Source organism: Phacochoerus africanus, chromosome 4, assembly GCF_016906955.1.
Source record: "Phacochoerus africanus isolate WHEZ1 chromosome 4, ROS_Pafr_v1, whole genome shotgun sequence".
Classification (NCBI taxonomy): domain Eukaryota; kingdom Metazoa; phylum Chordata; class Mammalia; order Artiodactyla; family Suidae; genus Phacochoerus; species Phacochoerus africanus.
The window spans coordinates 106598124-106610029 of record NC_062547.1 but is presented as its reverse complement, the minus strand read 5'-3'; positions in this window follow the sequence as shown (position 1 = coordinate 106610029).

Below are 11906 nucleotides of genomic sequence, written 5' to 3'. Positions count from 1 at the left end.
ACCATGAGGAAAGCTAGTCATAGAAAATGCCAACATTTGAGAATAACCAGGGGAAGTTGCGTGAACTTTGGTTACTGCAAACCACTGATTTAATCAATCCTGAAGCAATGCAATGATTGGGACTTCTTTAATTTGAGAAAATAAATCCCCCTTACTGGTTGATTTGGGATTTTATGTTTGTGGTCAGCAATGTTTTGAAAACCTGAGATACCAACTTGTAAGTAGCCACATACCTGGTTTCCTTTTCAAATTATGATCAATAACTTCTAATAGACATTATACACCACTGAGCACTGAGCAATTCCATATCCTTCCTAGTAACTTTGCTTTTCTATACTGGCTTAAATTGCTATCTTCATACCATCTCACCTTGCCCCCTGTTAAAAAGATTTCCTTATCATTTTCTCAGCTCCATTCTTACTGATCATCTTATCAAAATCAAATGCGAATGACCTCATTTTTTCATTACTAATTTTTTAATCCTATCATTGTCTGCCTCTAACTTCTTCCCTTTTGTTATATCTACAGAAATGTCCCTATGACATATCAAGCCTTCCCCTTGAATTCAAGATCCCTAATATCCTTGCTATCCAAGGGATTTTGATTCCTTCTCTGAATTCCTCTCCTTCACTTGTGTTATCTATATTGCTCCTACTTGATCTCACATCTAGGCTTAAACTTACTTCTTCTGGCTTAAGTTTCCATTATTTAATTGACAGTAATCTAGTAAGACCACCAATAAATTTCATGTTTCTAAATTCAACATATACTTTTAAGTCATGCCATTAAAAATTTCAGCAGTAACTGACTGAGTTAACTATACCATCTCTCCTAAAATATTTTCCATTTTCCTCTCAGCCAAGGCGTCGCTATGTGCTCTGACTCCAATTTTTTTTTAAACATTCTTTTGTGTATCCTTCTCCACTAAACCTTTGATTTTATGACTTTTCTTCTCTAAGCCTGTAACATCTCCCTAGGTGATTTCATTTTTTTCCTGTGATAAATACTGTTTTTATATTGATAATGCACCACACTTTTTATCTCCATCCAAGAGTCATGGATTTTTATATCATTGCCTTTTGGCAATACTCAAATGCCTATGGACTACCTCTGTGTCCTCGACTACTTGATATCCTTACTTGCCCATCTCACTGAAATCTTCAAGTCAACATGAGCAAAATGAAAATATTGATTGATCATCCTCCCAAATTACTTACGTCAAACCTAATCTTTTGTTACTTTTCCCTCAGTACAACTGTCCCATGTACCAAGTCATTTTGACTTCTCCCTTTTTTTTTTATTTCCCCCACCACACCTCTCAATAGGTCCAGTTGGTTTGTATGTCTAAATGATACCAAGTGTTCTCTACTTAATCCATTTCATCTCTCACTACCTTAGTCCCATATGCCACCTACTTATTTCAAAAGATTCCTAATAACTAGTTTCTTCTATTTTTTCCTAATGCACTCCAGTCTAGTCTCTATCTAGTAGGTGGAGGGATCTTTTTAAAAACAAATTAGATTAGACAACATCTCTGCTTTAAATCTTTCCATAGCTTCTCATTTGCATTTCAGTTATAATAAAACCCAAACTTCTTGCCAGGCCTTTATAGCTCTGGATAATCTGGCCCATGTTGGCTTTCTAACTTTGCACAAGTCTCTTCTTCTAACTCACTAAACCCCAGGCAGCCTGGTGTTCTCTCAGTTTCTATAATGGTTCAAATTAGTTTCCATTTAGGGAACTTGAGATTGCAGTTCCCTGGAATGCTTTCTCACTGGTTTTTCACACATCTGTCTCTTTATTCTTCTAGGTCTCAATTTAAATGTACCCTCTTTGGGATACATTTCTTGAATTCTGTGCTAAGTAGCTTACCCTGCCCCTGCTAATACTTTCCTAACATAGCAACCAGGTATTTCTTTCACAGAACTTATCAAAATCAGTAATCATTTTACCTGTTTGTGTACTGGTTCATTGTCTTTTTCCCTTGTCAGAATATAAACTTTATGTGAGTGGAGATATTGTCCATCTTTTTACCTTCAGGCAGCGTGACTAGCATAGTAGTGACCAAATATTATCAGTACATTAGGACTCAATAACATTAACCAGGGCCCCAAAAGAAAAGTGAGATGATAAACATTTTACAGAAGGCCTTTATAGCACTCCCTGAAAAATCCTGAGATACTTATTAAGTCTTAAATTTTCATGCAACTTTAAAAATATTTTAATACTCAGAATTTATACTTAAGCCAAATCTCATTTTATTTTATTTTTTTATTTTTTATTTTTGGCTTTTTTTTTTTTTTTTTTTTTTGCTATTTCTTTGGGCCGCTCCCACAGCATATGGAGGTTCCCAGGCTAGGGGTCAAATTGGAGCTGTAGCCACTGGCCTACGCCAGAGCCATAGCAATGCAGGATCCGAGCCGCATCTGCAACCTACACCACAGTTCATGGCAAAGCCGGATCGTTAACCCACTGAGCAAGGGCAGGGACCGAACCCGCAACCTCATGGTTCCTAGTCAGATTCGTTAACCACTGCGCCATGACGGGAACTCCCCAAATCTCTTTTTAAACAGTAACTTCAAAACCCAGAAGTACCTTTACAAAATAAATACAGTAAAAGTGTCAAACTGAATAGAAACTAAGTTAGGATATTGCTAAAAAGTGGAAATAATTTATCATAGCAATGACTATTACAATCATGGAGAATTATAACTATTAGTGAGAATTGGCTTCATGTACTTACTATGCTCATAACTATTTGCACAATCCTATATAGTCGCCACATTAATCTTATAATATGGTATTAGTATCCCAGTTTTTCAAAATAGGAATCCTGAGTTTTATAAAAATTAAGTAATACCCAAAGCCACAAAGCTAGTGGAATATGGATACCACTGAAGTCTGAGTGCTGAAAATACTATTTTGTATCTGCCACACTATGTTGCTTCTTAACTAGGGAGGCAAATACAATGAAAAATAGATTCTATATATCCACTTAGATCCTTTTTAGCTTGCTTTTCTGTAAAATAGAGGCTGTTAAGCTGAAAACTACAATCCCCAGACTGCTTTGCAGTACCAAGCAGAAGTTTGACAATGGAGTGAAGCAAAATGAGTTAGCCTTTGGGCAGGCAGAGCTAATCTTCTGGCATGTATAATATCAGAACTGTGCAGCATGTCAGAGAGCAGAGCCAGGAACCATAAAAATGGAATGAGTAGAAGACTGGCTGACCCAGAATTTACACTGCTACCAGTTCAGGGAGTCTGTGCTGTTCCTATTAGTAGGATTTGAAAATTGCTACAAATGTTACTTCTCTGTATTTCCTTAATCCTTTCTTCTTCTAAGTAGAAGGTTTCATAACAGTTAATCTATATTTTCTCTTACAGTGTACATTTTGGGTACAGACAATTTACCTTTTGGTTAATAAATTGCCAAACAACCAGGAACTTCAAGTCTCTATGAGGATGTGGGTTTGATTCCTGACCTCACTCAGTGGGTTAGATCCCATGTTGCTGCAAGATGTGGCTCAGATCCATCCTTGCTGTGGCTGTGGCATAAGCCAGCAGCTGCAGCTCCATTTCGACCCCTTTCTTGGGAACTTCCACATGCCACAGGTGCAGCTGTAAAAAGAAAGAAAAATAAAAGATTATACATCTTAACCTTTGGGTTGGATGCAGCATCTAGAAGAGAACTTGGGAAGTCTCCATTGGAAAAGAGGTGGTTCTATTCCACCATCTGAAAGAAGGGTGTGTAAGGAATATAAAGTAGCCACGGTATGGAAGTTAGCCAATATTGTTAGTTTCCTACCAAATACTCATTCCTTTCTTCACTATGAGAGCTCCTATTTTTTTTTTTTCTTTTTGGTGAGTGGGCAGTGAACCCAGAAAAAAACCTAGTCTCCTTGTTATTCCCTTACCAAACACTGAAACAATGAGAACCAATGAGAAAAGATAAAGCATGCAAAGTATATCTAGGAAATTTTACTTTTCTGATGAGGCAGATAATCTCCAAAGATGGCCGTCATATTATAAATTGCTTCCTTTTCATTCTTTCTTCCATCCTTCTTTCCTTTTCTCCCCCCCCCCCCACACTTTTTACACTTTTGGCATATGGAAGTTCCCAGGCTAGGGATTGAATTGGAGCTGCAGCTGCCAACCTACACCACAGCCACAGCAAGACCAGATCCGAACCGCATCCGCAACCGACACCACAGTTCATGGCAACACCAGATCCTTAAGCCACTGAGTGAGGCCAGGGATAGAACGAACCAGCATCCTCACGGAAACTGTGTTGGGTTCTGAACCTGCTGAGCCACGATGGAAACTCCTCCTTCCTTTTCTTTACATGCTTCTTCCTTCACATATCAAGAGGTGAAGCCTAATTCCTCTTTTCATGAATCTGGGATCTCCTTACTGATTGATTTGTCTGATATGATATAGCAGAAGTGAGAGTCAGGAGGTTTTGAAACTATGCCATTTGAAACCTTTTAGTGGCAGAGAGTTTAGTGACAATACGCTACAGTAATGTAGAAAATAGAAAATCCTACTAATGAATTAATGTATCAGTCTAAGGAGATTTCTGGTCAGGATGTTGAAAATGCCTATTCATTTCTGTTAGACACATAGGATAAAATACAAACAGAGAAAGAATGAGCTAAAAAAGACAACTTTCAGTGTTTTATAGAAGAATTTTGAGGGAAAAGAAAATAGTTAGGATTTAACGGACTCAAAAATAGAACTGTTTATCACATCCAGTCTTCGCAGACAGAAAATCAGAAATGCCCTCAGGGCAAAATTTAAAATATTTTCAATAACACATAACAGGAGGATAAAGTTCAGTCAAACAGTGTGTTTAGAGCAACCTTTACTGAAACCTCAGAAATATTTCTATTAAGGCTGCAAACAAGACAAAAAGGCTTTTGTGAAATCAGTGGCTCACAGACTTTGTTAACTAGAAAATAGGGCTCCCAAGAATCTTAAGGATATAATTCCACACCATTAAGACTTTCAGCCCAGAGTAGAGAGGAGGAGAAATTGAGGGGGATGGCTTTTGTCTAATGCCATGAACCCCAATAAAACTTGATTAAAAGGGATAGAGGATATTCAAAATAAGAGTCCTTGGGGATTCCAACTTTCTAAAGGCAGAAAGTGGGCTAAGAAAGCTACTCAGCAGCAAATATAGGCCAGTTCCAAATGAAAAGGAAAGTTAGAGTGCAGAACCAGAAACCCAGATGGCAGACCCAAGGAGCATAGAGACACATTCTTCAGAAGCAGGACTTAGTCCCAGTCAAGTGCTCAGCTAGACTGCAGATTTTGGGTGGATGAGTGACTGCTGTATGTCTCCTGTCAGACCCCACCTCTTTTTTTAAAATTGAAGTTGTTTCTTTTGCAAGTGTCATACCCTTGTATCACCAGTATATTGAGTAGTTTGAGCAGATAACTTACTGAGTTTATTGAGCTGAAATGTGTCTCTTTAATTCAAAGAGCTTCCATTAGAGAGAAATCATAACTGAGAAAATGCATCTGAGAAACTGGGCCCTCGATGTCCCTTGAACACGATTTAAATGATGAATCCTACACTTTAAATCAATTCCATAATGGAATTCAATTTGGGGGCTATTGGACAAGAGTCAGTCTGTTTTTCAGGTGGAATGGATATGAATATTGGTAGTCAGAGAACAGACCATAGTAGACAGTCTTCAAAAATGGCCACCACTGATTCCTTATCTCCATGCCCACAAATGCTTTTTCTCACATGACGTGGTAGACTGTAATTTCCTTCCCTTGGATCCGAGTACATCTTCATTATTTTCCTGACCAATAGAATATGATGGAAGCAATATTTAAAAACATCTGAGGTCAGGTCAGAAAAACCCTTGCTGCTTTCATTTTTAACACTCACTCTTGGGATGTTGCTTCTCAGAACCCAGCTGCCAGACTATGAGAAGCCAAGGCCATATGTAAGCATTTGTTGAGCCCCCAGCCCACAGCCAGCATCAAGTCAGTCACATGAGTGAGTCACCCTGGACCTCCAACCCAGTTATGCCTTCAGTTACCTCCAGCACCAATCACAGTCTGACTGTAGTATGAAAGATCCAAGTAAGGACAGTTGAGCCTAGTCAATACACAGAGGCATATGTGATGATAACAAATTGTCTTCAGTTCTGAGGAGGTTTGATGTGAAATAATAGATGGCAGGAACACCTGTTATCTGGCACAACCATTCTTCTTTTAGTCCTTCCCTCCTTCCTTTTGTAAACAAAGGCATGATGCCTGCAGCTGGAACAGTCATCTTGAGACCATGACGGAAATACCAGAGATCTTGACCCTGAATTCCTTGAGCTATAAAAGAAGCACTAGCAACCACAAACTTCCTGACTTTAGGATATTAGGAAAAAGAATCTCCTATTTGGGTTTTTTGGTCACACACAGCAATGTAAACAAACTGATACTCCAGGGATGAGGTGAATATACAAAATGATACCATAAAGTGTTGTACTTCATTAAACAGGGGCTGCTGGTTCAGCTTTGACCCTTGTGGGCAAAGAAAAAGCTTTAGTCATACAATTACAAAATTGCCAGAGTATATAAAACAAAAAATACAACTAGCTGTTCAGTGGGAACATAAACATTTCAGATACTGAACTGAAGTATCTCTTATAGGTACTTATAAAAAAAAAAGATGGTGTGATACAATCTATAACTTAATCTTTGCTAACAAGTTAAATGTGACCTTATCTTTCATAGCTATGTATTTTATAAGATCTCTCTCATAATGCCAGACAGTCCAAAGCAGTTCTACAAAATGAAGAACAATGAAGAACAGTTTTATAGCTGTTGGTGGGTGGAACTAACCCAAGCATAAAACTCTGAGTAGAGGACCTGGTGGCCAGCAATTTCTACTACCAACCTTTCTTTAAAACAAACAAATAAAACAAACAAACAAACAACTTCTTGCTAGTAAGCTGTTGATAATTTCGTCAGGTAAAATCCAGCAGTGTAAATACTGCATATAATTAAAGACAGACTCAAGTATAGATGGAGACAGAGTTAGCATTCTCTTATGGAAATTGAAGAGCCTAATGAGGCATGCCTGGATGGGAGGCTCTAATTCAGTCTGGAGATTGGCTGAGATTGTGACAGTAACAGAGTAAGGATTTTGTCTTAAGACATTTTTCTTCATTTTGCAACAAAAATGACAAACTGAGTTGCTCATGATTAAGCCATAAAGTACATGCCAATAATTTTAACTTGGAAAAATGTTAAATTGGGTACTGCCAAGTGCCCTCTTTAATTATATGTATTCAGGAACATGATATTGATTTGGATACAAGAGGTGAAGGAAATGCCAAGGAAGATTCCATGACTTTCCCTCTGGTTTCTGTACTAGCAATAACGGGGTAACTTTGTCTCTCTCGAGTGATACTTATGGCACCTTTATATTATACCAAGTGTATAGAATTTCAGAGCATAGATATGAGACAATAAAATCATAATGACTTTATTTTCCTACCTAATTTCCCTGTGCCTCAGTTTCCTCAACTCCTCAAATTTATTTTATTTTATTGTATGTATATTTATAATCAACCTTGGCCTTTCTTTGAAAACAAACTGAGATTTACATTCATAAAATTAAATTTCCTAAACTTATATCCAATAGGCCATTCTGCTGTTTTATAGCTGTTTGATTTGGAGCATATTCAATTTTTCTGAGCCTCATTATACTTGTCAGCAAATTGAAGCTAATGATCTCTTTCTCAAAGAGTTAGCGAGGACTGAAAGAATGAACAGATCTAAAGCATTTAGCATATTAGTATTCAATTAGTCTCAACTATTAGAAATATGTGGAGAAAAAGAAATTTGGAAGATAACTAAGTAGAGGAAAATGATGAAGTTAGAATGCAACAGAAATCTGTTAGTGCCTGAAGCTCTGCTCTTAATCAAGATGTGGTTAATCTTGAGACTGGTAGAGGATCTCAATCTGAGGATACAACAGAATCATATATGGAGCTTTCTTAATGTACAGGTACTCAGGCCACTCCCTATGCCAATATAACATGAAATCTTGAGTGGGGGAACAGAACATGTGTGTATGTATGCACACATATCTTTAATTTCCATAGGTCAGAAACCATCACACTGCCTGCAGAAAAGAAATCTTGCTCTTCAACAGTTCTATGGAGAGTCCTTTTGGTCCCGCTAATTGTTTTGGCTTTCATGTCCCCAGATATACTTGTTTTTGTATTATGTACATCATGAAAAAGTTAAAAATAAATAAAACTGTGAGCAGATACCCAGAGTGGATGTTTTTCCTAGGAATGATGTTAAGTACCTTGATAGGCAACTAATTCAGGAGCAATAAACAGTGGACACCTGTGGATGGAAGAAATAAACTTGATTAATCTATCCCTATTTCAAGTCCATTTTACTACAGCGAATTGAAAAAAGAGAAAAAAAAAAAACTCTCTTAATATGCCTGAGTCCTCTGGAATGTTGTCAAATTAGTTTATGGAACACTCAGAATTATGGAATATTGTGAAATTAAATTCACTTATCCATATCTTGAAAAGAGAATATTGAAATCCATAGAAAAGACAAGCCAAAAAATTGGGATGATTACTTTTGGAGCCTAGTTTGCCCTATTCCAAGAAAGAAACAATTTTCAGCAGAAATGATCCAGAGTTTGTCTTTTCTGAAAGACTGCTCCTGCCGATTTTTTTCCTTAGATCTTAGGATTTGTTAAATCCATAGCTCTAAGTATAGCATAATGCAAATTTGACAAGCCAAGGGCAACTAATTAAAGGTCACATGTCTGTTGCTTAGAAACAAGTAAATCCACAGGTTTCTTGGACCCCACCCCCCCGACTATAATTGTGCTTGTCGACCCAAAATTTAGTTGATTTATCCACAAGAAGCTACTGGCCCATGAGAAGCCACTTGGAATTTTAGGGAAGGAGATTAGACCCTGCACGTATGAGTAGTAACAACAGAGTCAGTGGGAAATGAACATAAAACAAAGGGATAAGAGCAAAGTCTGAAGCTTAAAGGCTGCCATTCTTCCTGGTTTGGCGATAAAGGATTTTTTAAAAACCTACCAAAAAAGACCTAATCTGCACTCTATCTCAAGAACTTTTTTTCAGGCTAGAGGATGAGCAGAATCAAAGGGTAAAATAAACTACTAATCCTTACTAAGTAATAACAATAGGTGTGGGCCCAGGCTGCCCTAAAAAGGACTCTTGGAGATTAGAATAACAATGAGAGATGTTTAGTTTACTTTGCTTCAAAATGCCGATTTGAGAAAAACCACTTGAATAATTTTGCCTTATCCCTGGTGATAAGTTATGAGCACTCTAGGAAACTGTATAATAAGAATGGGGAGAAATCAAATAGAAACACACATATTTAGGGTCAGATGAAAAACAGATCCAGCAACCTGACTAGATATCCTATACTGTGGCTATAGAATAGGATCTTTTAATGAAATATGCATCATCCATGGGTTCTCAACCAGTCTGACATGAAAGTTTTAGGGAAGTTCCCTCTTCTAACTTCTTTTCTTCTACCAAAATGCCACTGATACAGGCAGGCAAACTATATTGGAAACTCTGGATTTAAAATGTTCAACTTCTAATGTATGGACTGATGATGTGAAATGGAATGAAACATTAAACATCTGTCTTAGTATACCAAGCATAGCATCTGTACTGAGAACAATTTTTTGCTGGATTTTTATAAGACACTGAACATAAAGCTATTTATGAAAGCCATCTTTAAAGTGCTGGGATAGCCTGAGGAGTACCAGGGAGATAGATATTCCTATCACATGTTTTTGGAATGGATTACTTTACTATATCATCTCTTCAATAGTTTTTCCTACAAGTTACTTTCCCTTCCAACATGAGAGAAAAAAAACTATCTTTCCCTTACTGCTTCACTTTAAAAAGGAAATTAGGTAAAACTATATTGAATAAGCAAAAATGAATAAAACTATAAGACAGTGAAAGAGAGAAATGAAAGAAAGAAAAAGAAAGAAAAAGAAAAAGTAGAACCTGATATTGTGACTGTCCGAATGCAAGTCTGATCCCTGGCCTTATTCAGTGGGTTAAGGATCTGGTATTACTGTAAGCTGTGGCTTAGGCTGCAGATGTGGCTCGAATCTGGTGTTGCTGTGGCTGTGGCTTAGACCTATAGCTGCAGCTCCAGTTTGACCCCTAGCCTGGAAACTTCCATATGCCACAGGTGTGGCCATAAAAAAAAAAAATAAGAGGGAGAGATGATAGGTGATAAAAGTAATAGATTATATCCTTGGTAAGCAACTAAACCCCAGAATCATGAGAAGCTGAGAAGGTGCAGACTACATATCCAGCCCAAGGCTTTGTTTTCATAGTAGTGGTTGTTTACTTAATAATTATGAGAAATTAGGCAGAAAGAAGTGATTTGATTTTCTACCCACATGCAGTGGTTGGTCAGGCACCCAAATAGTGTAAAACATCTATAAATTACTCTAAACATATTCTTTCTCTCCATTTCCTCCCCTCCTGAGCTGTGAATGCAATTACACTAGTTTCTATTGATCTCTAATTCTTAGGTTAGGCTCTTACTAATGAAATAGCCAAAAGGAAGTACAAATTGGGAAAGGAGAATAGCAACATGTTTTCAAACATCTAAGGTATCATCAGCTATTTTATAATGTACATTTAGCTTTGTAGGTGAAGATCCTCACCATTTCATCAGCATGCTTGTTACTTATTTAATGAAAGTTTATTTACATAGCCAAATAAAATTTGGTGTACTATCTGGCACTTTAATCGAAGTGTGACTTAGGATCATGATCATAACAGTGGATTTGCAGTTCAGGAATGACATGAAAGTAATGAAATGAGATTTTTAACAAACATGTCAGAATTTTATATTCAGTTAATAGATATTTTTTCCAAGTAGTAACCCAGAGAAACTATATTTCCAATAAAGTTGCTGCTACAGCTAAAAAAACATACTGGTAACTTGGAGATCATATAAGAAAATTATCATTGCTTTATCTTTTTTTTTTAAGTTATCATAATAATTTTCTGGAGTTCCTGTTGTGGTACAGCGGAAATGAAGCCGACTAGGAAACAGGAGGTTGTGGGTTCGATCCCTGGTCTCGCTCATTGGGTTAAGGATCGTGCGTTGCTGTGGCTATGGTGTAGGCTGGCAGCTGTAGCTCTGATTGGACCCCCTAGCCTGGGAACTTCCATGTGCTGTGGGTGCAGCCCTAAAAAGCAAAAAAAAAAAAAAAAAATCTATTTTCTGACGGATTTGACTTTTACTTCCACTTAGTTTTAGCCAGTTTATAAGTAATAGGAATTATTAAATGAATTACCAAAATTTATAAGATACTGTAGTATATGATTTACACATATCAAAAAATGTTAAGTATGAGGCTAAATAAAATTTAAAAAAAGTGTTCTGGAGTTCCCATCGTGGCGCAGTGGTTAACAAATCCAACTAGGAACCACGAGGTTGTGGGTTTGATCCCTGGCCTTGTTCAGTGGGTTGAGGATCGGGTGTTGCCATGAGCTGTGGTGTAGGTTGCAGACGCGGCTCGGATCCCGCGTTTCTGTGGCTCTGGTGTAGGCCGGTGGCTATGGCTCCGATTAGAGCTCTAGCCTGGGAATCTCCATATGCCGAAGGAGCGGCCCTAGAAAAAGGCAAAAAGACCAAAAAAAAAAAAGTGTTCTGTTTTAATAACACTTCTTAAATGAGGAAACATATGTAAGAAATCTGGAGTCTTGGCTTCTCTTGGAAATGAAAACTAAAATACTTAGCAACACTGGTAATAGTTCCTAATAATAACTATTAGTGGGAGATGAACAAAGGCTGATCCCCTTAAAAGAGGAAATATATTTTCTCTTTAGTCCCTATATGTA